This window comes from Carassius carassius, chromosome 46, assembly GCF_963082965.1.
Source record: "Carassius carassius chromosome 46, fCarCar2.1, whole genome shotgun sequence".
Lineage (NCBI taxonomy): Eukaryota > Metazoa > Chordata > Actinopteri > Cypriniformes > Cyprinidae > Carassius > Carassius carassius.
In genome coordinates, this window is record NC_081800.1 from 7,635,811 (window position 1) to 7,648,185 (window position 12,375).

General features: G+C 42.1%; 1 protein-coding gene across 2 annotated transcripts in view; it reads right to left on the reverse strand.

Moving 5' to 3' along the window:
* The window catches only part of LOC132129298 (sodium/potassium-transporting ATPase subunit beta-1-interacting protein 3-like), a 74,511-nt gene that overhangs the window by 22,348 nt on the left and 39,788 nt on the right, over positions 1-12,375 (reverse strand). The gene's annotated exons all lie outside the window — the stretch shown is intronic.

Sequence of the window (12,375 nt, forward strand, 5' to 3'; positions counted from 1 at the left end):
AAATAGGGATTCATCCGTGAAGAGAGCACCTCTCCAAAGTGACAGACGCCATGAGAGAATAGGCCTTTTGTGTACATAGAAAAAGTCACAGAAAAAGTCAGTTTAGCTTATGAAAAATGGGGAAAAAACAAAAGTGTTGCGTTTATAATTTTGTTCAATGTAGATAATTCATAAAGACCCAGAGAGTTCTGTATGACTGTCAGATCAAACGCCGGCTCTATACACACGACCTGGTTCTGTCATCTCAACACTTATATAACACTTATGTCTGATCTGGGCTTTGGTACTACACACCTAAATAATGCTCGAGTTTGAGATCCCTTGGAAATATAATCTAATTTAGGAAGAAATCACATCACAGGTCTGAACTTCAGTTTCACAGATAAAAGAGAAAGAAGACTCTAGAGAACTTCTAAGCCATATAAAGGCAAAAGTGAATCCTATACACAACTATCATAAAGAAATGCATCAAAGTACGCTAATAACAGCAAATCTTTTCTTATTAAGCTTAATGACTTGACATATTATTTATGTCTGCAGAACAAACAAAAGTTTAATACTTAGCATGAGACATAGATTTCCTTCGAAAACACCAATAATTATAAACAGACTTTGGGAAGCCTTGGGAAAAAAGTGCACTTAATTGTATTGAACGTGCATTTGTAGTCTACTTCATATATAACCATATATATAACAATATATATATATATATATATATATATTAGTGGTGGGCATAGATTATTTTTTTTAATCTAGATTAATCTCACTGTGATCTTGAAATTAATCTAGATTAAAATGGCTCATTCGAATTCTGCCGAAGGCATTCTGAATATGTGTGTTACCCAAATAAAATTGACAAAGTAAGTCTTTGAGAAGGGGTTTATAAAGCTAGGTGGTGCATTAGGAAAGGGTCTCATCTTCTGTTTCCAAAATGCATCACAAAGTGCTTGAGAAAGCTGTAAACTAATTCCACATTGCACAAGGTGCAAACAACCTTACGCCTGTTTCACACATACTCCGTCTGCAGTGCGTATGCGTTGCATATTTTTGTACGCACCCATGTTAACAGATTCCAGTTGTGTTCCAGGAGCGTTGCATCTGCAGCAGTGCAGCAATCGTTTACGTACCGAGTACCAAGCTCGGTTCAGTGTCGCTGTCTATGATACGCGGCTCTCGATCTCTCTCGTGCGCACCGAACACAGTATATATATATACAGGTCCTTCTCAAAAAATTAGCATTTTGTGATAAAGTTCATTATTTTCCATAATGTAATGATAAAAATTAAACTTTCATATATTTTAGATTCATTGCACACCAACTGAAATATTTCAGGTCCTTTATTGTTTTAATACTGATGATTTTGGCATACAGCTCATGAAAACCCAAAATTCCTATCTCAAAAAATTAGCATATCATGAAAAGGTTCTCTAAACGAGCTATTAACCTAATCATCTGAATCAACTAATTAACTCTAAATACCTGCAAAAGATTCCTGAGGCTTTTAAAAACTCCCAGCCTGGTTCATTACTCAAAACCGCAATCATGGGTAAGACTGCTGACCAGAAGGCCATCATTGACACCCTCAAGCAAGAGGGTAAGACACAGAAAGAAATTTCTGAACGAACAGACTGTTCCCAGAGTGCTGTATCAAGGCACCTCAGTGGGAAGTCTGTGGGAAGGAAAAAGTGTGGCAAAAAACGCTGCACAACGAGAAGAGGTGACCTGACCCTGAGGAAGATTATGGAGAAGGACCGATTCCAGACCTTGGGGGACCTGCGGAAGCAGTGGACTGAGTCTGGAGTAGAAACATCCAGAGCCACCGTGCAGTCAGCCAGGCGTGTGCAGGAAATGGGCTACAGGTGCCGCATTCCCCAGGTCAAGCCACTTTTGAACCAGAAACAGTGGCAGAAGCGCCTGACCTGGGCTACAGAGAAGCAGCACTGGACTTTGCATGTCATTCGGAAATCAAGGAGCCAGAGTCTGGAGGAAGACTGGGGAGAAGGAAATGCCAAAATGCCTGAAGTCCAGTGTCAAGTACCCACAGTCAGTGATGGTCTGGGGTGCCATGTCAGCTGCTGGTGTTGGTCCACTGTGTTTTATCAAGGGCAGGGTCAATGCAGCTAGCTATCAGGAGATTTTGGAGCACTTCATGCTTCCATCTGCTGAAAAACTTTATGGAGATGAAGATTTCGTTTTTCAGCACGACCTGGCACCTGCTCACAGTGCCAAAACCACTGGTAAATGGTTTACTGACCATGGTATTACTGTGCTCAATTGGCCTGCCAACTCTCCTGACCTGAACCCCATAGAGAATCTGTGGGATATTGTGAAGAGAAAGTTAAGAGACGCAAGACCCAACACTCTGGATGAGCTTAAGGCCGCTATCGAAGCATCCTGGGCCTCCATAACACCTCAGCAGTGCCACAGGCTGATTGCCTCCATGCCACGCCGCATTGAAGCAGTCATTTCTGCAAAAGGATTCCCGACCAAGTATTGAGTGCATAACTGAACATAATTATTTGAAGGTTGACTTTTTTTGTATTAAAAACACTTTTTTTTTATTGGTCGGATGAAATATGCTAATTTTTTGAGACAGGCATTTTGGGTTTTCATTAGCTGAATGCCAAAATCATCAGTATTAAAACAATAAAAGACCTGAAATATTTCAGTTGGTGTGCAATGAATCTAAAATATATGAAAGTTTAATTTTTATCATTACATTATGGAAAATAATGAACTTTATCACAATATGCTAATTTTTTGAGAAGGACCTGTATATATATATTTTTATATATATATAGTAAGATTTTTAATGCTTTTTAAATAAGTCTCTTATGCTCATCAGTGCTGCATTTATTTGATTAAAAATACATAAAAAATTATTATTGTGAAATATTATTACAATTTAAAATAACAGCTTTTCATTTTAATATACTTTTGAAATATAATATAAAATATATTTTTTCATTAGCCATTACTCCAGTCACATGATCTTTCAGAAATCATTCTAATATGTGGATGCACTGTCTTTTGGAACCTGTGATACTTTTTTTCAGGACTTTTTGATCAATATAAATCTTTTTTAGCAATAAAAACTACCATTCAAAAGTTTGGGGTCAGCACTGTTTTTTTTTTTTTTTTTTTTTTAAGAAATTAGTAGCAAGGATAAGTTAAATTGATAAAAAGTGATTGACTGAGTGTGGCTATGCCACTCCATATGTGTGACTCAGCTCAACTAGCCAGCTCAAACCAGCCGCCATGCTTCAAAACATACCTAACCAGTATATGCTGTTCTTTTCAACAGGGCTCTCTCTACTTCAGTCGCCTGGAGGCGGAATTCACAGTTATATCAGCTGTATCTGAATCAGAGCACTATCAACATCACTTCACAAAGTGCTCTCAATGCAACACAAACGCAAACACACTTACAGCACTTCACACCCACCAGATCTCAGGTTAAATACCAGGCAAAAATATTCCACCTGTCATGGCTGCCGAGCAGCTAAACAAACCGCTCTCAGATGTTTGCAACTGGCCTCGTCTAATCAAAAATCCACTTACATTTGTGTGTACATGAGAAGTGATTAAACCGCCGCAGGAAGCGAAGGGAGACACTTTGAAGTGAAACTTTTCTTAATCATGGTCTCAGACATGCACTCAGCAAAAGTCTGTAGGGGCGTAAAACAAGCTGAATTTGTGATAATGCTGCAGAGTTTGAACGTGACCCTTTTTTTAAAGTGTGTTTGGGCGCCGAAGAAAAATAGGCAGGGATTTAGCCAGGATTCATACTTTTTTAAACTGTTGATTTTAACATTTAAAACGTTTTAAAAATGTTGCACTTAAATAACCTATCTTATGGAAATCCCTAGAGAATTAATTTATAATTAGAAGTAGTAACAGCTGCAGTAGAAATAGTAATAGTAGTAGTAATCATGGTTACCAAGTAATTCACTGACATCCATTTTCATTGTATAGAACAACCTGGACATTCTGCTAAACATCTCCTTCCTAAAAATATGATGGAATGAATGAAGAAAAGAATTAGAGAAGATGTTCACATTAAAAGAGCTGACACTGCAGGTCACACATATCTATGGACAGTCAAAAGGTGTTAAATAGCTGGTACAATTTTTATTTTGTGTGGGGGGGGGGGTGCATTATTTGTGCTGTTTCAACCCAATGAACCCATCTATTGTTGCTCCCTGGGGCAGAGAGCATGATGGGAAAGGAAGTGATGAATTCCCATACCATCCTAACAAGATATTCTTCTGTCTAAAGCAACTTTCTTATCTTAACTTCAGTGTTTTACTGAAGAGAGAAGCAACTGAGATATGAAAGGAAAGAGATGTCAGACGTGAAAAAAGAGGGAAAACATTGAGAGACAAAAATGGAAGAGGAAGGAACTCATCCACCCACTTGTGCTGATAAAACACAAAAGAAAAAAATCACAGGAAAAGAAAAACTGAGACACATACTGACAGCAGTAGAATTTTTAAATATATGTTGACCGTCAACCTTCAAACTAAATTTTACAGGTCAAACTAAACTACTATAGAATTTATTTTATTTTTATTTTATTTAATTTTGCAACCCCATTACTAAACTTTGGAACATTAATTTGTTAACCTTTAAATCAAACTTAAATAGAATTTTTCTTTATAATAAAAGCAACAATAATAATACTAATACTACTACTACTAATAATAATGCCAAACTGCATTTGTGCACAAATATTTAAAGAAAAAGTCACGGCAGACCAAAATGGTAAAAACAAATGCTAAAGTGTAATCCCAGAAGTGTGATGAAGGAAGATGAACAGAAGAATAGGTCGCATCTGAAGGGTGAAGTTTAGGAGTTCTCTGCACAGGTAGCTCCCTCATGAGTTACACTAATGAGAAAACCAGATGGTGCTCTCACATATGCACCTCTCATAAGAGATGTATAGTAACGAAGTAGAACTACTTCACTACTGTACTTAAGTACTAAAAGGCGGTATCTGTACTTTACTAGAGTATTATTTTTTTCTCCTACTTCCACTTTTACTTCAGTACATATTTTCGATGAGTTTAATACTTTTACTCCGATATTTTTTTTATGTGCTGCATCGTTACTCGTTACAATTATCCAAATGTTACGAATCATTCCATTACAAACAGAACTGTAGATGGCAGGTTTGATGAAGCTGGCACATCATTGAGCGAATAAAGCGATTAAGAAGGCTGCGCGTGCTGACTGAACTGCTGTGAAGAGAGAGATGAACAACGAGCCGAGCCAGATAATGACTCGTTCACGAGTCAAGAACCGGTTGCATCGGTTTTCGAATCACCAGTAGTTCTTTCTGACAGTTCGATTCAATAAACCGGTTGAAGAAAACAGACAGTTCACCGGTTCTTTTGCGCTCGACGTAATGGCGTCATTGGCATTGACTGCAAGCCTTCGGTTTACCCGCGCTCATAACATTAGCACAGAATCAGTTCAGAATCAATCACCAAAAGAATCAGTTCGGTTCAGATGCTCTGTGTGTCGGTTTGCTTTCACGCTGAATCACACATGCGCAGTATCATCAGCTTCTCGGTTCTCGAATCGGACACGTCTGACAGAAACGGTTCTTGACCACTGATCTATAATATGTTATATATATAGATTCTTGACTCGTGAACGAGTCAGTCTGTTGTTCGTTATCTGGCTCGGCTCGGTGTTCATCTTCAGTTCTCTCTTCACAGCAGTTCAGTCAGTGTACTGTTTGAGTAAATGAATTACTCCGGGATATTGGTTTGTTTTAACTCAGAGGGAGTGTCAGCCACATTAAACAAGTTAACAGCTTAAGTCATTTGTGGATTAATGCGTATTGGAGACGCGAACCGTTTAAAACGATTCAGTTCGATTTGGTGAACTGTTTCAAAAAGATCCGGTTACATCGAATGATTCGTTCGCGAACCGGATATCACAAACTGCTTTGTTTTGAACTGTCTTACAACAGACACGGAAAAAATTCTAACCAACCCTCTGATGTCACATGGACTACTTTGATAATGTTTTTCTTACCTTTCTGGACATGGACAGTATAACGTACACACAGCTTCAATGGAGGGACTGAGAGCTCTCGGGCTAAATCTAAAATATCTTAAAACTGTGTTCCAAAAATAAACGGAGGTCTTACGGGTTTGAAACAACATGAGGGTAAGTTTTTAATGACATAATTTAGCAAATTGGGCGAACTAACCCTTTAACCTTTTTTTTGTTTACAAAAACTTACAGTCAAAGGAATTGTGATTGTCCTTTAGGTTAATCATTTGAAATAGTAAAAACAATATGTTCAAACTTTTGACTAACGTTACTTTCTTTAATAACTACATAACACAATACTTGTACTTTTACTTTCAGTACTTGAGTAGTAAATTTTCAAATAGACTACTTGCAATGTTGAATACTTTAGTACTTCTACTTAAGTGTGGTGCTTAAAGAGCACTTAAACTTCTACTCAAGTCATTTTTTCGAAATTCTCCAACATGACTATTCACTACAGCAGAAGTCTTTTTGAAGGTGACCTAGTACTGAAGTTTTGCTATGTTATATATACTTTTCATTATGTAGATTTTTAAATCAGTTAGGTAAGACGTCTATACTGAATTCATTATTCTAATACTAATTATAATATAAATTATAATGATTATATATTGAATAAATAGAAATTTTGAAATATATATATTTATTTTTTAGAGTAATGAGATTCCATTAAAGTAACGATTTTTTTCTGCTCTAACAATGCAAAAAAAGACTTTATAGTCCAAAAACTTTAACAAAAAAAAAGAGAGCCCTTTAGTCATCATCTCTTTCTTCTAAACATTTTCTTACTTCAATAACCACAAGCTGAGCACTTTGGGCAATGGAGATAAAAATCAGTATCCCTCTAACTAATCTCTGCCTTCCCATTTAAGAAGACTGTAGGAGCTTGATTTGATTGTGTGTTTAAGCTCCCGATTCCTGTAGGCCATTTTGTTCAACTCTCACCATGAAGTTAGCAGTTCAATGTTGGAGCATGAGCAGATAATCATCACTCTAACCCTACGGTGAAACACCCCACTACCACCACCTCTAACATAAAGGGTCCTATCATACACTGGTGCAATGCGACGCAAGGCGCAAGTGTGTTTACTAGTTTCAGTCCGGCGCCACGTCGTTTAATTAACAAATGCATTTGCGCCCATTTGTGCGCCCATGGGCGTGCTGGTCTAAAAAAGAGGTGTGTTCAGGCGCATTGCTGGGCCCGTATTCATAAAGAATCTTAATGCAAAAAGTAGCTCCTAGTGACAAAATTCTAAGAAAATTCTTAGAAATGTGGGCTTTTACCCTTAAAATTAATGAAAAAATCCTAGTAAAGAAAAAAGTAATTCAGAAAACATCTTAACCGACAACGTCGGTCGAGGAGGAGGACAGGCGAGACCGAAGGAAGTCATCAATGAGCGAAGGGTCCAAGATGTCCCGGGAGGGGACCCAGCTTCTCTCCTCCGGCCCATACCCCTCCCAATCGACTAAGTACTGTTGACCACGACCCCGGCGCCGCGTGTCAAGGATGCGATGAACCCTGTAGACAGGGGAATCATTAATCTGAACAGGAGGACAGACCGGACGAGAGGGCGCGAACGATGGGCTTAATATGTGAAACATGGAAAACTGGATGAACGCAACAGAGATGGTATGGAAGGCGAAGCCGTACCGCAACAGGATTAATGATCTTAATAATACGAAAAGGCCCGATAAAACGGGGCACCAGCTTACGGGACTCAGACTGTAATGGTAAGTTAGCGGTGGAAAGCCACACTCGCTGGCCATGAACGTAACGTGGACTCTTAATTTGGCGCCTATTGGCAGTTATGCGCATGCGGGCGTTAGAGTGACGAAGTGCAGTTCTCACCCTCCTCCAAGTGCGCCTACAATGATCGATATAGGCTTGAACAGACGGCGAATTGGATACTGCCTCCTGAGATGAGAATAAAGGAGGTTGATAGCCGAGGCAACAATGGAAAGGTGACAGACCCGTAGCAAAAGATGGGAGGGAATTGTGCGCATATTCTGCCCAGGCCAGCTGCTCAGACCATGACGTGGGACAACGAAGAACAAGGCTGCGGAGCATACGAGCGACAACTTGATTGGCGCGCTCGGCCTGCCCGTTGGTTTGCGGGTGAAACCCTTACAAAACCCAGACAATTTAGATGAGTGCCCCCACTGGAGGACAGCGCGACGAGCGGCCACAGGAACAAAAAGGAGTCCCTCTGGACAGTTACGGGGTGCTGAAACCTGAGACAGCGCACATTTGACCAATCTCTCGACTCCCCACACTGCGGTCCCCACAATTCGACCAGGAGGAATAATAACCTCTGGGATCTCAACTGCAGAGGGGGGGTCATAGAGACGAGAAAGGGCATCAGCCTTGGCATTCTTAGAACCCGGACGATAGGAAATGGAGAAGTCAAAACGTGTAAAAAATAGAGCCCAGCGGGCTTGGCGAGCGTTGAGTCTTTTAGCTGAACTTATATACTCCAGATTACGATGGTCGGTCCAAACGACGAAAGGAGCAGAGGAGCCCTCCAACCAATGTTTCCACTCGCCGAGTACCCTGACGGCGAGTAGTTCTCGGTTGCCTATATCGTAATTACGTTCAGTGGGCATAAAACGATGAGAATAAAAGGCACAGGGATGTACTTTCCCGTCCGAGGAGGAGTGCTGGGAAAGAACTGCCCCGACCCCAACCTCCGAAGCGTCGACCTCGACAATAAATTGTTTCGAGATGTCGGAGGAGTGTAAGATAGGAGCGGAGGTAAAAAGCGTCTTTATCTGGTCAAAAGCAGCCTGGGGGTGCGATGGTCAACCCTCTGACCATCTGAAACGCGACTTCACAGAAGTTAGAGCAGTAAGGGGTGCGGCAACTTGGCTAAAGTTACGTATGAAACAACGGTAAAAGTTTGCAAAACCAAGAAAGCGTTGGAGCGCAACTCGTGAGTCAGGAACGGGCCACTCGGTGACCGCTCGCACCTTTGCCGGATCGATACTGACTCCCTCTGCTGAAATGACTGAGCCCAAAAATGTGACTGACGGTATATGAAACGAGCAATTCTCAGCTTTGACAAAAAGTCGATTCTCCAACAAACGTTGGAGGACACGCCGAACGTGTTGGACATGAACTTGGAGTGAGGGAGAGAAAATAAGAATGTCATCGAGATAGACAAAAACAAAAATATTAAGCATATCTCGTAGGACGTCGTTAATAAGGGCCTGGAACATGGCGGGGACATTGACTAAACCGAAGTGGAGGACCCTATATTCGAAGTGACCGAGGGGCATGTTAAAGGCTGTCTTCCACTCATCACCTTCCTTGATACAGACTAGATAATAGGCGTTACGAAGATCGAGTTTGGTGAAAATCTGGGGGTTGTGTTGTACTAGCCAAGGGTGACCAAGAACCACAGGAGTAAAGGGGGAATGAAAAATAAAAAAAGAAATTGTCTCTTTATGATTTCCCGAAACGGTACACGTCAGGGGCACAGTCTTTTGCTTAATCCTAGGAAGGGCGCTACCATCTAAGGCAAAGAGAGGGGTGGAGTCTTTTAAATCTAAGAGGGGAATACCTTGCTTTTGAGCCCACAATTCATCGATGAAATTACCCTCTGCCCCCGAATCGACCAGAGCCCTGCAGGAGACAGACGAGACGGGCCACCGAAGAAGGACAGGAAGGGTAGTACAGGACTTGGATGGAGAGGTCCTCAACATCGCGCTCGCCAGTAACCCTCCGCCTACTGATGAGCTCTGGCTTTTACCGGACAGTTGGAGACGAAATGGTTAGCAGAAGCACAGTACATGCACAGGCGATTGAGGATGCGTTGCTCGCACTCCTTGGCAGAAATATGGAGCCCACCGAGCTGCATGGGTTCGGGGTCCGTGTTGGAGGCTTGAGGGGCGGAACCAGTGGGCAAGAGGGCGAGTCGAGAAGAGGGCGGCTTCGGCGCGGAGTGCTCTAAGGCGCTGTTCGAACCGCTTCTCAATCCGAATCGCCAGATCAATAAGAGCGTCAAGTCGAGCAGGTACCTCGCGCATGAAGATCTCGTCCTTGAGATCAGGATTCAACGACTCCAGGAGGCGCACAACCAGAGCCGGCTCATACCACCCACAGGATGTGGACAGGGTGCGAAACTCTATGGAGAAGTCGGTAACAGAGTGCCTACCCTGGCGAAGGGAAGAGAGGAGTCGTGAAGCCTCTTCTCCGTGGGCCAACCGGTCGAAGACACGGATCATCTCTCACTTGAAGAGAGTAAAATCGGTGACGCAACCACTCTCCGCCTCCCAGTTTGCCGTTCCCCATTCCCGTGCTCGTCCCGCGAGGAGGGAGATAACGTAGGCCACCTTGGCCCGGTCTTGAGCATAAGTAGCGTGCTGTAATGAGAAGACAACCTCGCACTGGGTGAGAAAGGAGGGGCATTGCGTTGGCTCACCGGAGTAGACAGGGGGATTGTTGATCCGCAGTTCTGGCACCTCACGGATCCCAGTGGTGGGTGGCTCGTGACGAATCTGATGCACCCGATGAGAGAGGTCAGCCATCTGGTTGGCAAGGGAGTCGACAGCCTGGCGAGCGGTTGATATTTCCGGCTCGCGTCTGCCCAACATAGCGCCCTGGAGCTCGACCGCCGCTTGAAAGGGATTGCTGCTTGCCTGGTCCATAATTGGTCAGTTTATTCTGTTATGGGTGAGAAAAGAGGACCAAAGGGAGAGACTCTCAATCACGGTCAACTAAAGGTAGCAGATTAACAGGTTACTGGGATGCGGGGTAAGCGGCAGCCGAGCGAGGTGCAGTGGGAGATTCCGACAGCGGGTACGGCGAGAGGCGAAGCCTGCAGAGAGCGTGGGTACCGTAGGCTGGATACCGCGTCTGTTCAGAACCACAGCGTCTGAGTTGGTAGAGCACAGTAGGGAGCATGAAGGGGAATGACTTCCAGACAAACCGCACAGGACAAGACAGGACAGGACAAACTTGATTCAGTAGGTAAGAGATGCGTCTTCAGCATTGATCGCTAGGAATAAACTGACAAAGGGGTTAATGAAAGCAGAGGTAGAAATAGCAGGAGTACCACAAGAGGGAGATAGAGAAAGGAGGAACCCGGGTCATGACAGATTTCTGCTTGTTCTGCTCGCGCGCTCCGGTTTCTTCGCTTGAGAAGAGTTCAGTTTTTCCGGCAACAAATTCCGCCATGTAAATAGCGATCCCCCATGGTGCGAGCGCATCTCGCTCTTAAAGGGAATGGGAGATGACACTCTGATTGGTTTATTGAATGTTATGCCCATTACTCATTAAGAGAATAGGGACAACCCATTCCAAACATGCGCCCCAGAGCAACTATCGTTTTTCCAATGTTAAAATCACTTTGGACACGCCCTCAGTGCACCTGCGCCGTGCGCTTTACACTTTTCATTTAGATCATTAAAATAGGGCCCACAGTCTTCATTTCTGCAGATATTTGCTTAGTCCTCAGACTCGACATCTTAGGGGTGATGGTGAGCAATATGCCTTATGTCAAAAAAGCATGAGAATACTGAAGGTCATGCAGACTGTTATATAATGTAATGTAATATCATATAATATAAGTTTTCGAAAGAAGTCTCTTACGCTCACCAAGACTGCATTTATTTAATCAAAAATTAAACACAGTAATATTGTGAAATCTGATTACAATTTAAACAACTGTGTTCTATTTGAATATATTTTCAAATGTAATTTATTTCTGTGATCAAAACTGAATTTTCAGCATCATTACTCTATTCTTCAGTGTCACATGATCCTTCAGAAATCATTCTAAAATACTGATTTGTTGATCAAGAAACATTTCTGATTATTATCAATGTTGCAAACAGTTGTGCTGCTAAATATTTTTGTGGATACTGAAACTATATCATATCATATTATATTTTGTGTTTGCTGATGCCAATTTGCTTTTTGTATCTAATGCAATAATTCTGACATTATAAGTGTGGCTTAAATCCAAATACTTTTGGAGGACATTGTGTGCAGTGCATTTAAGTCAATAAAAACAAATCCCTTCTTAGAAAATGAGCTCACAGTCCTTCTGCTTGCTGCCTGCTGATTATAATCCACCGAGTTTGCCCAACTAACCCTGGAGCCACGCCAGACCTCAACTCAAGGGACCACTTCAGCACAACAGCAGGGCTTCAGGACTCAGGCAGGGGTGGTTTACACATGCACAGTGCGTGCAGGCTACACTTTAGACTGCTGTAGTTTTAAAGGACTGGTTAAGTGTAGAGAGACAGCCAATGATTTCCTACGATAATGACAAAGCACCATTAGAATGGAAGCGTGTCTGAAAAAA